Raw genomic sequence first — 17,735 nt, forward strand, 5'->3', positions numbered from 1 at the left:
TACATAACGAGTAAACTGAAATTTTAAATCAGACTTTTAAAACTTCTCTTTAAAGATTAACCATAGAATGTATATGAAGTAACCACCAGCACAAAATTTGAAAGCTTGAAAAACAACAAACTATGACATAGTACTTAGACTGAAGGAATGGGCATTTTTGTATAAAACAATGTGAAATTCGCATAGATATCTGGTGGAAAAAAAAATCTGTGATTGAAAAACAATTTGTCTTGCAGTCCTTTTAACAGTCTGGATCAAGGAATAAAAGTCATGTGAAGAAAATAGTTCTGTTATTGTTTTCTTAATGTGTGCTGGTTTTTATCAACTATGAAGGCTACAACTTGAATAAGTAGGAATATGAAGAAATGAGTAGACGTTGTCTTACTAGTTATCCAGTGAATTTCTGGAGGCCGTGGATATAGTAATAGTATTTATTTATTGTGCAGCGGGAGTATCTTCACATAAAGTGACTTCCTACTCCCTATTCTATTTTTTAAAGCAAGTACCATATACTTTATGCCTATAAATAATGTAAATTGATAAAGCATTTGAACTCCATAACCAAAATGTCTACTAGTGCTTAACTTCTGAATGTAGGACTATAAGGAACAAAGTGTTTCAAGTTTACTAAGTATTCTTTTTTCAAATAAATTTTATGCTTTGTGATTTGGTTGCTTACATTTTATTTATCATTTATGTAAGTTATACATAAGCTTATATAATTTACTTATTTCTGCTAGAGTACTGTGAATACACTTGTATTTCTAGATCATGTTTAAGTATCATTTTAAGTGTTCTATTAAAGTCTCCCCCAACCACTCCCAAAGAAGTCGCTGTCGCTTTATTTTAACAAGCAAAATATCTTCGCAAACAGTGGCATTAAGAATTTGTCAGTATTAATAATAAGATTAAAAGGCAAAGTAATTTTGCTATTTTACTAATTTGTGTGGTTATCTTCTGTGCATTTCAAAGAGTGTAAAATACAATGCAAATATTTTCTAGATGAAAGTCTGCTATAGAAACCTTACACTTTAGAATATATTCTGATTTATAGACTTTATCAAAAGAATATTATATACTTGATATAATTCTTCTATAAAATGTGTTGTATTATACTGTGATTTAGATAAAGACAACTTAATACATTTTAAGACTAATTCCTTCTTTGTCTCCAGACTGCATCAACCTGACATTCCTTTCTTATACCAATGTGAAATTTCTGGATCATCTGTAAACCTACAACTTTAATAGAAGACTACTAATAACAGAAGACTAGTGAAGAAAAGACGGAGCTTCAAAATTGAATGGCAGGGTGGTTTATGCTTACAAGCCATTTCTGTTCATTCTTTAAGTATCTGTATTTCATTTGTTTTGCACATACGCATATGTGCCCATTTGAGAGATTTGCGTATACTTGATAGAAACCGTAAAGTTGTAGCAGTTAAGTCCAGTCACATTTGGTTAATCAGTGTTTGATATAATTGAAAGAGTTGAGTGGATAAACAGTCTTCCAGCTTGTAAATGCCATTGACTTCTGACCTGACATTTAGTATAATAAAAATGAAATTATTAACCATGTCTAATGATTTAGTTTCTGGCTCTTAGACTCATCTGGTAATTCTACACATGAAACATCTTTTGTTACATAAGGTTTATTGAAACCTGCAGTGCTGATTATTAGAAAGGATTTGTCAGATTTTTGAACATGACATTTACATTATTATTTAGGAAAACTCTTCCTGTAAATAACCATGCATAACTTACTTTCTGCAATGTTTTCTTAGAAATTGTGTCCAGATAGCTTCCATTAATTTTAAATTAAGTGAACTAAATATATATATGTATATGTATACATATATATACACACACACACACACACACACATACACACACACATATATATATTTAGAAACCTGAGTGTTAAAGATAGAATTTCTTTTAGGACAAATTTTAAGAAAATGTGGGAATACCAAATGTCCTTTATAAGATAAAAAAAAAATTTTTTAAGGGACATACTAGTTTTAGGGATTTTCAGATGAGAAGCTGGGTTTTTAGGATTGCCCGTCTTGGAGATTCTTGCAGGAAGAGATTGTATTAGATATTATATTTATTTCATTTAAGATAATTTTGAAAGTTAATTTTCTAAATAAGATAATTCTCATTTGTGTTTGTCTTTTAAAAAGCCAATAAAATATCTGTCAGTATCATTGTAATAATTTTTTTAGAGTTTAATTTGTAAAGCTTAGCAAATAAAATCTTGTACTATTAATAGCTTCTTGCTTTATGACTTTAGGATTAACTTGTAAAAAACATATCCTGAACTGAGATATGCAAAACACTCATTTTCAAGTTATGGAAATGTGTTTGTGGCATATAGGACTGTGGGGTCTGTGTGTGTAGTGAGAGTATGTAACCATTATTACAACTGGAAGTTAATTTACATTCATAAACTACTATATTTCCCATCTTGCAAATCATTTTATGTCTCATCTGTTTTTCCTTTCGGTTATATCTTTGGTTTTGAATACCAACATTTAAAATGATGGTATTTTATCTTTTAAACTTAAAAATTATTTAATACAGCTATATGGAACGTATAAAATTGATTTCTTATTTATTATTAGACATTACTACTAAAAGGTACATCTAACTATTCAGGGACATTTTTCCATTTCCAAAAAATAAAATTTATTATGCTTTATAACCCCTTCTGTATTTCTCTGTATTTTCTGATTGTTTCATTGTCTTTGATAAATAAAACATAGTTTAGTTTTGCTAATATAGCCTATTTTTTGTTTTGTCTCATTCAGTTTACTTTCCTGCATAGAATTTTTATTGTTGTATTAAAATTTTTATTGTTGTATTAAAGTACCTGTGTTACAACCCTTGAAGTAAGACAATAGCATGGGGTAAAGAAAAAATACTTGGTTTAGTTGCCTAATTTGGAAATTAATTAAAATTAAACTGTACTAATAACATATTCAAACTCATGCTGTATCTCTTTCGTATTAATTTCTTATAGACCTGTACTTTATTCTTTCAATAATTTTTAAATTAAATTAAAGCTTTGCTACATGGTAATTAAATAATTACTAGGAAGCTTAGCTGTCAAACATCGACTTACTAGAATTTCATTTTAGCTTTTATGGTATATGTGCTTGTTTTCTGAATATGGATATGTTACTTTTGATCCAGCATCAAAACTTCACTTTTTGTTTTGACTTTTTCCCCCCAAATCTATAAGGTTCAAGTATACATATGACTTAATCCTCTATAATTGGCATAATTCAATGGTAGCCTTAAATCTCATCACATAAGCAAGGGAATCAGAATGTTATTTTCAAGAAATTAATGTTCCCTTCAGATATATCAAATCCTGCATACTTCATTTCCTGTGACCTTGAACAGCTGCTGTTGTGTTTTGGGGACACTTGATCATCTTTACACTCTGCCTTAAAGATTGAAAAATCAGAACTCTTGTTAGGGTATCTAAACATTTTTGAGTGTGAACTGGGGATTGGAAGTTAATACAAAAATTTTTCAAATTACTTCTATTGTAAATTAATAAGCTGGTCATGGCTAGGATAATCCATTTTCATGTATTTATGCAATAAACTGAATTTTAAGGCAAAAATACACTTTTCCATATGGTGTATGCAGGATAGATTTTAGGAACTTAGATTAAAATAGAAATCCCATTACATTTGATTAAAATGAAAATCTCTGCTTAATAGAAAAAAATACTAAACTTTAGCCTATTATTTTAAGTCTGTAAGATATATTTCATTTTAGACATGCCTTTGAAGTTGTTCACATATTTTTACCTGCTAAAACAATATTATTTCCAGTAAAATCTCTCCTAACAGGAAAAGTGGAGTTCCAGATATCCAGTTGGAGAAAAATTCAGAGTTCCTTCATTTAATATAATTTTTTTCATCTAGTATGCACTATTTCCAGAAGTGCATAAGGTAATGATAGTGAATGTGACACCGTACTTAACTAAGGTAATATATATCCTTAGTTTGCTCAAAACTGTCCTGGTTATTCCTGTTTTCTTAGCTTAATAGTGCCTCGTCGTACTCGAAAGTGTTCTAATTTGGAGGATAAGTTATATGATCGTCCTGTGTATAATTGTAGACCGCACCAAGAAGCAACTACCTTAGCTCCACTGCCCTTTGAGGGATGGAACTGGGGTAAGGGTAGGAGCCAGTTGTTATTGCCACAGTGTTTTCTAATGAACCATTTGGCCTGTAGAAGAGGAATAGTATTTTTTTTAATAGTTGTATTTGAATCCAGCTTATGGTAAATATTAAACTGAATGGCTTTTATATTTTTAACTGCTGTTAAATGTTATTTTAGCATTTATTAGTTGTTTAATTCTTCAAATAGTCATATGAAATATTAACATATATTTGATAAAGGTCAATTGTTAGATGATAATGTGCCATTCATTATCATAGGAATGTCCTTGCCCATATATAAAACATGCTGGCATGTATTTTACTTGTTAATAAAAGTTGTATAGATGTGGAAGTGTGAACCTGTGATGCATCCTTTTCAAAATCAGTTTAAGATTCACTTCTTATCACCACTTTGGCCTCACTAAACTGTTTATGTGACAAACCTTTCAAGATTGGAGATGGAAACAACACTTCTGAAATTAGGTTGGAGTTTAAACATCTTTTAACTTCTCAGTTATTTGTATGTCAGGAGATAAATTGTGGTTTAATTTTAATAAACACAAAATACCAGCTTTTTGAAAATAATTTGTTCATTTCTACTTTGTAAAGTATCATTGGTCACGTAGGTCGGACCTGCTTATGGGTGTGAATTCTTATTGGGGACATAATACCTAACATGCAAAAATTTCCAGCAAGTAAATAAGAAAAATAGAAAACTCATTTCATACTTTTAAAAACATGTTTTTAAAGTTTACTTCAAGCTCAGAGTATGTGCTGCTTTTACTTTTTTAATGTTTTGAGCTTATATTTCATTATTTTTGTTTTGAGAGATTGAGTTGTGCTTTAAAAAAAATTCTCCTTGTTTTATTAGAAACTGTTATTTAAAAAAAAAAAAAAATTCACCTAAATAGAGAATATATGGGGTATTACTCCTTTAACAGCAGAGGTTATAGCACACCAAAGCAATACTTCCAGTTCACAGAATCTTAGAGGTTTTCTCTCTCTTCAGTCTTGCAAAGAACCACTTTACTACTCCCTAATTAAATTCATATTTGCTCCTTATGTCTTGTCTCCTGCAAGTGGAATTAAAGCAAAAGTTACCTAGATGACATTTGATCTTAAGGGATGCAATTAGGTGAAAGGGGGAAGGCAGTTGCCTGTTTACCAAGCAGTAAAGCATTCTAGCTGGTAGGAAAAGTGGAAGTTTGACATACCTCTCCAGGCAGAAGGGTGGGGAGCCCAGAGGCCAGTCCCTTAGATTTTCATTCTGAATTGACTTAGATGATACTATCCTATAACTAGTGACACATTTATTTTGCTCAAAGAGCCACTGCACTGAAATCCTTGTTAGAAGTGATCAGGAAGTAAGCTGGTGGGCATATTGTTTCTGATTCTAGGACAAATTACTTCACCGGCTTTCTCTTTCAATCATAGGTCAACCTTGGGTTTATTTTCAAAAATGGCTGTTATGTCAAAAGGGAAATAATTAGATGGGAATCAAGTTCTCCAGACTCTACCCTGATCATACTTTGGATCATTGAAATATTTTTGAGTGCCTGTTAATAGTTCTTGAAGGGATTATGCTGTTACTGCCACATAAAATCTGTCTTTTACCCTATTCTTCTTTCCACCTTCTTTGAAAAAAAAAAACACACACAAAAAAACAAACCTTAATTGCTATCTCTTTCAGGAAACCTTTTCCTCTCATCCTCTTTAATTTTCATCATCTTGGTTTCTATAGCCCTATGTGTGTGAGGTACTTACGAGACAGTGCTGGGAGTATTAATTTTTAGGTTACTATCCTCAATTATAGCTTACTCAATTTTGCATGTCACCACCCCCCCCTCCCCCCCGCCCACAACACCTAAGCACAAAGCTCAATACATTTAGTGAATGATTGGATAGGATGGATGCCAGTGTGAGACTGTGTGCTGGTATATATAAAATGTCTTCTGGCCTTTATCTCAATGTCTAATAGAGGAAGATTTATAAAGAGGAAAATTGCCTAATATTGAGGTATGAACAAAAATTATGGGTCAGAGCAATTGAACTCCAGGAGAAAATGGTCACTCTTCACTGCAGAGGTGACACTGGAACTAGATCTTTAAGTAGAAGCGTGCAGTGTGTTTAAGCATTTCATGCATTCTCATATTTTTCCATCTCTTGCATGATGTTCTCTGCCTTCCTTGATTGTCCTCAGAAGGAAGGAATTATCTTTCCAATTCTCATAACACTTCTTCTGAGGCTCTTTATTAAACCACTTTCTACTGTGTGTCTCAGTAGTGTGCATTCATGCCTCACCACTTCTGCTAGAGGGCAGGATCTGTGTGAGGTATAGAATCGTAGCCTCCAGTGAGCCTAGCACATACTAAACACCTTTAAAAGATCAAGATTTTCCACATCATTGTGAGCCACTCACTTTACCACTGCAGATACCACTGCAGATGTCCACAATGGTACAGCCTTCCTTTTCTCCAAAACACTGTACAAGAAATATGTAGAGTAATTGTGAACATCTTTTTCACATATCTCCCAACTTTATCTCCCTCTCTAGAAGTAACCACTGTTAACAATTTATTACACACTCTTACAGATGTTTTCCACATAGATTTTTCTACTAGGATGATCCTGTGCTCTATGATGTCAGCATAACTTCTGGTTATGAAGGTGAGAGGATCCCAGGTATAAATGTCTGAAAAAGTGTACCTCTTGCTTTGTATTTATAGGAGACTGCTCTCAGGGGAGAGTAGTGTTTCTTTATTGCAAACATAGTTTATTTACTGCGAAACCAAGGTTTATTTTCTTGGTCCTTTAGTCTCTAGATGAAGAATGACTTGTGGTTTCGAGGCCTTTGGGAGCTGAACTATTCCTGGATCTGATATATGCAGCATGTAAATGTCCTATTTTATGAACTCCTTACAACTCAATTTGGTGAGAAGTTCTCTGAAACGAGGTCATTTGGAGGGAAAAGGTCAGAGTTGGCAAGAAAGTCCAGCCTGGGTAGGCTGAGAGAAGACTAAAATAATGCTGAGTTTAGGCTGGGCGTGGTAGCTCATGCCTGTAATCCCAGCACTTTGGGAGGCCAAGGCAGGTGGATCACATGAGGTCAGGAGTTTTGAGACCAGCCTGGCCAACAGGGTGAAACCCTGCCTCTACTGAAAATACAAAAGTTAGCTGGGTGTGGTAGTGGGCACCTGTAATCTTAGCCACTTGGGAGGCTGAGGCAGGAGAATCACTTGAACCCCGGAGGCAGAGGTTGCAGTGAGCCAAAATCACACCACTGCACTGCAACCTGGGTGACAGAGTGAGACTCCCTCTCAAAAAATAAAGTAAAGAAACAAATAATGCTGGACTTAAAATGAATTCCCTTTGTTTTGGGACCAGCATGTCCCAGGATGTGGCAGTCACTGTTCTCTGACTAAACCTACAGCCATTTAGAACCCCTCTGTATTAGTGTTCTCCAGAGAAACAGAACCAATAGGATCTATGTATGTATGTATATATGTATGGTCAATAGATCCATCTGTCTAGGTATTTATTATTGGAATTGGCTTATGTGATTATGGTGGCTGAGAAGTCCTATTTACAGTCTGCAAACTGGAGAACTAGGAAAGCTGGAGGTGTAATTCACTGAGTCAGAAGGCCTAAGAACCAGGAGAGCCTATGGTGTAACTCCCAGTCCCAGTTGGAAGTTGGGAGTGGGGTGAAGAAATGGTGTGAGTCTGGAGTCCAAAGGCCCAAGAACCAGGAGCTCCAGTGTATAAGGGCAGGCAAACATGAATTGTCCCAGCTCAAGAAAAGAGGGATAGTTCACTCCTCTTCCATATTTTTGTGCTATTTTGGCTCTCAATGGATTGGACAATGCACATCCACATAGGTGAAGGCAGATCTTCTTTACTCAGTCTACTGATTGAAATGTTAATCTTTTCCAGAAACACCTTCACAGACACACCTGGAATAATGTTTAATCAGCTATCTGGGCATCCGTTACCTCAGTCAAGTTGACACATAAAATTAACCATCACACCCTTCTTCTTCCCCAGTTTTTCCTGCCTGAATGCCAGTATGGTATCTGGAGGTGAAGCGGGACCCAGATACACAGTTTGGGTTCTCTGTACTGTGTAGTGATAAACAGTTTGGATTGCTCTTAAACATGACCAAAGTAAGTAATATCCTCAGTGGCTAAGCCAGTGGCTCACAGTGATGTGCAAAATCTTGCACCTTGTTTTTTAAAGGTGCTTACAGTAACCTATGTTCTATAGAATTTACAGGAGAGCTGCTTAGGCCTTCACAAACCACCAACATGAAAAAAAAAAAAAAGTTGCAAGTCTTACCTTCCCACAGGGGTTACTGACCAGACTCCTCACGCATGGTTTGATTTTCAGTCAACTCACTACTGTGGCAGTGTGTAAGTAGTTTAAGTAATGGGTTTATATCTGCTTGATTCTCGCCCTTTTATTCTCTTTATTCTTCAACTGTGTTCCAGTTGGGAACCCACTACTTCCCAGTCGCTTCTGGAGAATGGCTTAGTGAAAATGTCAGCAGCCATGATTTCAACAACTATCTCAAAGGTCATTCCATGCTGTCCACATTAACCACCAACAAAACTTTGCCAAGCGAAGCAGGTGCCATTTTCTTTCTTCCCTCCCCTTCCCTTCCCCTCCACTTCCCCCTTCCCCCTTCCTTCTCCCTTCCCTTCCCTTTTTTTCTTTTTTTGGCCACCTTCCTGGCTGGGAAAGCAGGTGCCATTTTCAGATATCTGCTTGGAAAAACAACAAATCAGAATGGCCGGGTGAAATCAACACTCCCTTTTATGGTAGTCCAGCTCCCAAATACGTAATGTTGGCTTTTCAGAGAAGAGTTAAAATATGGCAGGAGTGAAGCAAGATGACTGACTAGAAGCAGCTACAATGTGTGACTCACAGAAAGGAGCAAAAGGGGTGAGTAAATACAGCACCATTAACTGAAACATCCAAGTACTCACACTGGGATTGATCAGGGAAACGGCTCGACCCATGGCGAATGGAGAAAAGCAAGACAGAGTGACGGCCCACCCAGGAGTGACATGGAACCAAGAGAACCCCAATCCCTGGCCCAGGCAAACAGTGAGTATGCAACCTCAGGAACCCATGCTTTTCCTATGGATCTTTGCAACCCTCAGATCAGGAGATCCCCTCATGAACCCATTTAACCAGGGCCTTGGGTCTGACGTACAGAGCTGCATTGAGTCTCAGCAAAACAGCTACTCAGGCGTGCACAGAGATCTGAGAACTTTACATATTTGGGATCTGGGATTGCTGACAAAGGTGACTGCAACTTAAGCAGGGTAGGAGGTCTGTACATACCCCTGGGAAGGGGGCTGAATCCAGGGGGCTGGGCATTTTTGGTCTGTGAATCTCACTCCCATGGCACCTCACAAGATAAGACTGACTGGCTTGGAATTCCAGCCAGCCACTGGCACTTAACCTGAGACAGGACAGAGCCCCTTGGGGGAGGAGCAGGCCACCATCTTTGCTATTTGGATGACTCAGCCATTTTAGCCTGCAGACTTTGGAGAGTCCAAACAGACTGGGTGTGGAAGGGATCCCCCAGCACAGCACAGCTGCTCTAGCCAAATGTGGCCAAACTGCATCTTTAAGTGGGACCCTGATCTATTATTCTGCATTGAGTGGGACCTCAGCCGAGTCCTCAGAGGTGGACTGTAGGAGGCTACCTCCTACAGGTGTGTTCAGGCTGCCAACAGGTTTGTGCCCCGCTGGGATGGAACTCCTAGAGGAAGGAGCAGGCTGCCATCTTTGCTGAATCACAGCCTTCACTGGTAGTACCTCCAGGTACTGGGAAGTCCGAGGCAAGTAGGGTCTGGAGTGGATCCCCCAGCAAACCACAGCAGCCCTATGGAAAAGTGTCCAGACTGTTAAAAATAAATAAATAAATAAATAAAACAAAACCCCATTCAAAGGTCAGCAACCTCAAAGATTGAAGGTAGATAAGCCCACAAATATGAGAAAGAATCAGTGCAAAAACGCTAAAAACTCAAAAAGCCAGAATGCCCTCTTTCCTCTAAATAACAGCAATACTTCTCCAGCAATGGTTCAGAACTGGGCTGAGGTTGAGATGGCTGAAATGACAGATGTAGACTTCAGAATGTGGATAAAAACAAACTTCACTGAGCTAACAGAGCACGTTGTAACCCAATGCAAGGAAGCTAAAAATAATGATAAAACAGTGCAGGAACTGACAGCCAAAATAGTATACAGAAGAACATAACCAACCCGGTAGAGCTGAAAAACACATTATGAAAACTGCACAATGCAATCCCAGGTATTAGTACCAGAAGACACCAAGTGGAGGAAAGAATTTCGGAGCTGGAAGACTGTCTTTCTGAAATAAGACAGGCACACAAGATTAGAGAAAAAAGAAAATGCAAAGGGATAAACAAAACCTCAGTGAAATATGGGACTATGTAAGGAGACTGAATCTACAACTGATTAGGGTACCTGAAAGAGATGAAGAGAATGGAACCAATTTGGAAAACATTTCAGGGTATCATCCAGGAGAACCTTCCCAACCTAGCTAAATTGATCAGCATTCAAATTCGGAAAATGCAGAGAACCCTGGTAAGATATTCAATGAGAAGATCATCCACAGGACACATAATCTTTAGATTCTCCAAGGTCAAAATGAGAGAAAACATTAAGAACAGCCAGAAAGAAAGGCCAGGTTACCTACAAAGGGAAGGCCATCACACTAACAGCCAGCCTCTCAGTGGAAATTCTACAAACCAGAAGAGATTGGAGGCCAATATTCAGCATTCTTAAAGAAAAGAAACTCCAACCCAGAATTTCATATCCAGTCAAACTAAGCTTCATAAATGAAGGAGAAATAAGATCCTTTTCAGCTAAGCATATGCTGAAAGGATTTGTTACCACCAGACCTACTTTACAAGGGCTCCTGAAAGAAGCACTAAATATGGAAAGGAAAAACTGTTACCAGCCACTATAAAAATACAATGAGGTACACAGACCAGTGACACTATAAAGCAACCACATAAACAAGTTTACAAAATAACCAGTTAGCCTCATGTTGACAAGATGAAATCCACACACTAACCTTAAATGTAAATGGGCTAAATGTCCCAAATAAAATCCACAGAGTAGCAAGCTGGATAAAGAACGAAGACCCAAGGTATGCTGTCTTCAGGAGACTCATGGGCAAAGACACACATAGACTCAAAATAAAAGGATGGAGGAAATTTTACCAACAAATGGAAAACAGAAAAAAGCAGGGGTTGCAATCCTAGCTTCTGACAAAATAGACTTTAAACCAACAAAGATCAAAAAAGACAAGGAAGGGCATTACATATAATGGTAAAGGGATCAATTCAACAAGAACTAACTATCCTAAATATATATGCACCCAGTACAGGAGCACCCAGACTCATAAAGTAAGTTCTTAGAGACCTACAAAAAGATTTAGACTCCCACACAATAATAGTGAGAAACTTTAACACCCCACTGACAATATTAGAAGAGATAGAAAATTCACAAAGATATTCAGGACTTGAACTCAGCTCTGGATGAAGTGGACCTGATAGATATGTACAAAACTCTTCATCCCAAAACAACAGAATAGACATTCTTCTCATCACCACACATCATGTACTCTAAAACTGATCACATCAGAAGTAAAACACTCCTCAGTAAATGTATAAGAACTGAATCATACCACACAGTCTCAGACCACAGCACAATCAAGTTAGAACTCAAGATTAAGAAACTCACTAAAAAACACACAACTAAATGGAAACTGAACCACCTGCTCCTGAATAACTGTTGGATAAATAATGAAAATAAGGCAGAAATCAAGAAGTTCTTTGAAACTAACGAGAACAAAGATACAACCTACCAGAATCTCTGGGACACAGCCAAGGCAGTATTAAGAGGGAAATTTATAGCACATCATAATAAATACCCACATCAAAAAGCTAGAAAGATCTCAAGTTAACAACTAAACATCACAACTGAAAGAACTAAAGAACCAAGAGCAAATTCCAAAGCTAGTAGAATACAAGAAATAACCAAAATCAGAGCTGAACTGAAGGTGAGAGAGATTAAAAAAAAAAAAAAAAAAAAAAAAAAAAAAAAAAAAAAAAAATTCAAAAGATCAATGAATCCAGGAACTGGATTTTTGAAAAAATTAATAAAATAGATAGACTGCTAGCTAGACTAATAAGAAAAGAGAGAAGATTCAAATAAACACAGTCAAAAATGATAAGGGGGGTATTACTAGTGGCCCCACAGAAATACAAACAACCATCAGAGGATATTAGAAACACCTCTATGCATATAAACTAGAAAAATCTAGAAGAAGTGGATAAATTCCTGGGCACATTGATTTTTCCAAGACGGAACCAGGAAGAAATGTAATCCCTAAGTAAACCAATAATGAATTCTGAAATTGAGGCAATAATATATAGCCTACCAATCAAAAAAGGGCCAGGACCAGATGGATTCACACTAAATTCTACCAGATGTCCAAAAAAGAGCCAGTACCATTCCTACGGAAACTATTCTAAAAAATTGAAAAGGAAGGACTCCTCCCTAACTCATTCTATGAGGCCAGCATTATCCTGATATCAAAACTGCGCAGAGTTACAATAACAAAAAAGAAAACTTTAGGCCAATATCCTTGATGAGTGTTGATGCAAAAATCCTCAACAAAATACTGGTAAACCGAATCCAGCATCATGTCAAAAAGCTTATTCACCACAATGAAGTGGGCCTCATTTCTGGGATGGAAGATGGGTTCAGCACACACAAAACAATAAATGTGATTTATCACATAAACGGAACTAAAGACAAAAACCACATGATTATCTCAATAGATGCAGAAAAGGCTTTTGATAAAATTCAACATCACTTCATGTTAAAAATTCTCAGTAAAATAGTTATTGAAGGAACATACCTCAAAATAATAAAAGCCATTATATGACAAACTTACAACCAATATCATACTGAATGGGCAAAAGTTGGAAACATTCCCCTTGAAAACTGGCATCCTTGAAGACAAGGATGACCTCTCTCACCACTCCTGTTCAACTTAGTATTGACCAAGGCAACCAGGCAAGAGAAAAAAATAAAATGTATTCAGATAGGAAGAGAGGAAATAAAACTATCCCTGCTTGCAGATGACATGATCCTATATCTAAGAAACCCCATGGTGTCAGCCCAAAAGCTTCTTAAGCTGACAAACAACTTTAGCAAAGTCTCAGGATTCAAAATCAATGTGCAAAAACCACTAGCCTGCCTCCCTCCCTCCCTCCCTCTCTCTCTCTCTCTCTCTCTCTCTCTTTCTTTCTTTCTTCCTTTCTTTCTTTCTTTCGATGGAGTCTTGCTCTGTTGTCCAGACGTCCAGGCTGGAGTGCACTGGTGTGATCTTGGCTCACTTCCAGCTCCGCCTCCCAGGTTCACGCCATTCTCCTGCCTCAGCCTCACTAGTAGCTGGGACTACAGGCACCCACCACCATGCCTGGCTAATTTTTTGTTTTTTCAGTAGAGACGGAGTTTCACCGTTTAGCCAGGATGGTCTCGATCTCCTGATCTCGTGATCTGCCTGCCTTAGCCTCCCAAAAGTGCTGGGATTACAGGCATGAGCCACCATGCCTGGCCAAAAATCACTAGCATTTCTATACACCAAGAACAGTTAAGCTGAGAGCCAAATCATGAGTGAACTCCCATTCATCATTGCCACAGAAAGAAAATACCTAGGAATACAGTTAACAAGGGAAGTGAAGGACCTCTACAAGGTGAACTACAAACCACTGCTCAAAGAAATCAGAGATGACACAAATGGAAAAACATTCCATGCCATGGATAAGAAGAATCAATATTGTGAAAATGGCCATACTGCCCAAAGCAATTTATAGATTCAATGCTATTCCCATTAAACTACCATTGACATTCTTCACAGAACTAGAAAAAACTTTTTAAAATTTATATGGGACCGAAAAAGAGCCTGAATAGCCAAAGCAATCCTAAGCAAAAAGAACAAAGCTGGAGGCATCATGCTACCCGACTTCAAACTATGCTTCGGGGCTACAGTAACCAAAACAGCATGACACTGGTACAAGAACAGACACATAGACCAATGGAGCAGAAGAGAGAACTCAGAAACAAGACTAAACACCTACAACTATCTGATCTTTGAGAAACCTGACAAAAACGAAAAGTGGGGAAAGGAGTCCCTATATTTAATAAATGGTGCTGGGATAACTGTCTAACCATATGCAGAAAATTGAAACGTCCTTACACCACATAAAAAAATCAACTCAAGATGGATTAAAGACCTAACTGTAAAACTAAAAACTATAAAAACCCTGGAAGAAAACCTAGTTAATACCATTCAGGACATAGGCACATGGAAAGATTTCATGATGAAGATGCCAAAAGCAATTGCAATAGAAGCAAAGACTGACAAATGAGATCTAATTAAACTAAAGAGCTTCTGCACAGCAAAATAAACTATCAACAGAGTAAATGGACAACCTACAGAATGGGAGACAACTTTGCAAACTATGCAGCATCTATAAGGAACTTAAACAAATTTACAAGCCAAAAGCAACCCAGTTAAAAAGTGGGCAAAGACTGAACAGGCACTTCTCATGCAGCCAGCAATCATACATGTGGCCAACAATCATATGAAGAAAAACTCAACATTACTGATTATTAGAGAAATGCAAATCAAAACCACAATGAGATACCATCTCACTCCAGTCAGAATGGCTATTATTTTGACTATAAAAGTAAAACAAACAAACAAACAAAAACAAACAAACAAACAAAAAACACAAAAACACAGATGTTGGTGAGGTTGTGGAGAAAAAGGAATGCTTTTACACTGTTGGTGGGAGTGTAAATTAGTTCAACTATTGCGGAAGACAGTGCGATTATTCCTCAAAGAATCATCTAGAAACAGAAATACCATTTGACTCAGCAATACATTACTGAGTATATACCCCAAATAGTTCTATTATAAAGACACATACACATGTATGTTCATTGCAGCACTATTCACAATAGCACAAACATGGAATCAACCTAAATTCCGAACATCAACGCCAAACTGCATAATGAAAATGTGGTACATATATACACCATGAAATACTATGCAGCCATAAGAAAGAACAGGATCATGTCCTTTGCAGGGACATAGATGGAGCTGGAGGCCATTATTCTTAGCAAACTTAACACAAGAACAGAAAACCACATACTACATGTTCTCATTTATAAGTGGGAGCTAGATTATGAGAACACATGAACATATAGAGGGAACAATGCACACAGGGGCCAAAGAGAGGGTGGAGGTTAGCAGGAGGGAGAGAGGACCAGGAAAAATAACTAGTGGATACCAGAATTAATACATGGGTGATGAAATAATCTGTACAACAAACCCCCATGACACATTTACCTATGTAACAAAGTTGCACATCCTGCACACGTACCCCTGAACTTAAAAGTTAAAAAATGTAAAGAAGTCCTACAGAGAGACACACCTCTTGCCTGTTCAGGTTCCAGATTTTGAATTTGACCTTCTCTCAACTCTGTAGAATGCAGTTGAGATGCATAGAAAAAGTATAGGACTATTCACACCTATTTGCTAACAGTAGGTGTTAACTCTTTTCTTCTTTTGTTCCTACTGCCTTACTTCTTGACCTGTCTTCCTTCTCCCCTCCTCCCTCTCACCATTTTCTTGTATCATTGCCTGAAGTCAGGAGTAAAGCCCAAATATTAAAACATCCAGAAGAGGCCTGGTGCAGTGGTCACACCTGTGATGCCAGGGCTTTGAGAGGCCAAGGAGGGAGTTGGCAGAAGACCAAGAGTTCAAGGCTGTAGTGAGCTCTGACCATGCCACTGTACTCCAGCCTGGGTGACGGAGACACTGTCTCTGGAAAAAAAAATCTGGAAGAGAAATGAAAAAAAAATTACTTGCAATATAAGTACATTAACTTTAGCCATTCATATGCATTGTTAAATCTCCGGGTCTTTGAATTCTAGCAAAATGTTTCTCATTTTTCATAATGCTAATATCTTACATGTCTGTGAACTAGAGGTTTATTTTTATTTTTTTAGATTTAGTATACTGTTGGACAGTGGGAAGGGAAAAAGTTCCCCTCTTACTTTTGATGTTTCTTCCATGTGGAGGGAATGTAATTACTGTAACTCCTGATCTTCCTCCACCTCTTTATTAGCTCTTCCCCAGGGGAGTCGTTTATTTGATGGGTAAATTTGAGATGTAAATACCTGAGTATGCTCTGCTCAGCTTGTCTTCTTCCTTTGGGGAGCTCAGTTCACAGCAGTTGTTGCCATGCTGTGTTCTCCAGGGTCGGCTCTCCTGTATCCCCACCCAGGGAAGCGGCTCATAGTCCACTACTTCCTGGGTAGGGGACAAGGGGGCCCAATTCTGGAATTCATCTAGTTAACCTATTTTTTCCAATCTACTTTTATCAGTAGTAAAGTTAATATTTTGTTTGTCTATGTGCCACTGCTTTGTTTCATTATTTACGCATATCTCAGGTAGGAAAGAAGGGTGCTGTATTGGAATCCTCAGTGACTCACCATATACATCCCATTAGATCTGCTGTTGGCTAGAGGCCCCATTAGCCACCTTCAATATAAATGAATCAAATGCAAGACTATCTGTATTCTCTTATATTTGAAGTCTTTTAGATAAGGATTTTTTTTTTCTTTTCCAAGATCATCAAACAGACACCACCTGACTTGCAAGTAGAAGGCTCAGAAGAAATTAAGAAGTTGTCCTCTCAAAAATAACCCACTATCCCTTCCGATAGTTTTACCACTTGAACCAATACAATCAACTTACTGATCTTATAATGTCTGCACACTCATTTGGATTTAGGATGCCCAATAGTCAGTATATTCCACAGTGTCTATTTACAGTCTATATTATTTATGCCAGACATATACTAATGGATCCTTGATGCTGGCAGTAACATGACTTCCAGATTAGTGAAGCAGGAGGAGATCTGAGTGAGTGTCTTTCTCCTCTGAACTTCCATACCTGTCTATTGGATCTTCTTTTGTAAAATGCTTTATTTTCTACCATGTTTTATGATTATTTCTGGTTTTGGTTATCTTCTCTGACGGCGTTTCAGCAAGTCTTGTCAAGTTATATGTCTCTTTGGTCTTTGTTTCCCATAAACGATGTAATATTTCTCAAAATTCTGTAATTATGTTGAAGAACAATAGAGAAAGTGGGGCAAAGGAAGAGATGAAGAAAACTAGGAGGGAGTGATTCTCTACAGCCATTGGGAGAAACATTCTCCATATGGAGAGGTGCAGCAGCAAGATCAAAGGCCCATGCTCACTCAAAATCTTACGTAGAGATACTCCATGCAAAGGCTGAGAAGTCTTTGCACTCAGCCTTTGCACAGATTGGAAACATAAGCAAGCTGTTGGAAGGATATAGGGGTATCTGACTCATGAAACCCAAGGGCAGGGCATGTAGCCTGGATACACAAGAACATGGAACTAGCAA

The 17,735-nt window shown here is 37.4% G+C and overlaps 1 protein-coding gene across 1 annotated transcript in view; it reads left to right on the forward strand.

Moving 5' to 3' along the window:
- NDFIP2 (Nedd4 family interacting protein 2) overlaps positions 1-4,533 on the forward strand; it is a 71,070-nt gene extending 66,537 nt beyond the window's left edge. The window contains exon 8 of the mRNA XM_050766647.1: positions 1,176-4,533. The gene's annotated coding sequence lies outside the window, so the exon portion shown is untranslated. The remainder of the gene's footprint in view (positions 1-1,175) is intronic.
- Positions 4,534-17,735: the final 13,202 nt, after the last annotated feature.

This window comes from Macaca thibetana, chromosome 17, assembly GCF_024542745.1.
Source record: "Macaca thibetana thibetana isolate TM-01 chromosome 17, ASM2454274v1, whole genome shotgun sequence".
NCBI classification, from domain to species: Eukaryota; Metazoa; Chordata; class Mammalia; order Primates; family Cercopithecidae; genus Macaca; species Macaca thibetana.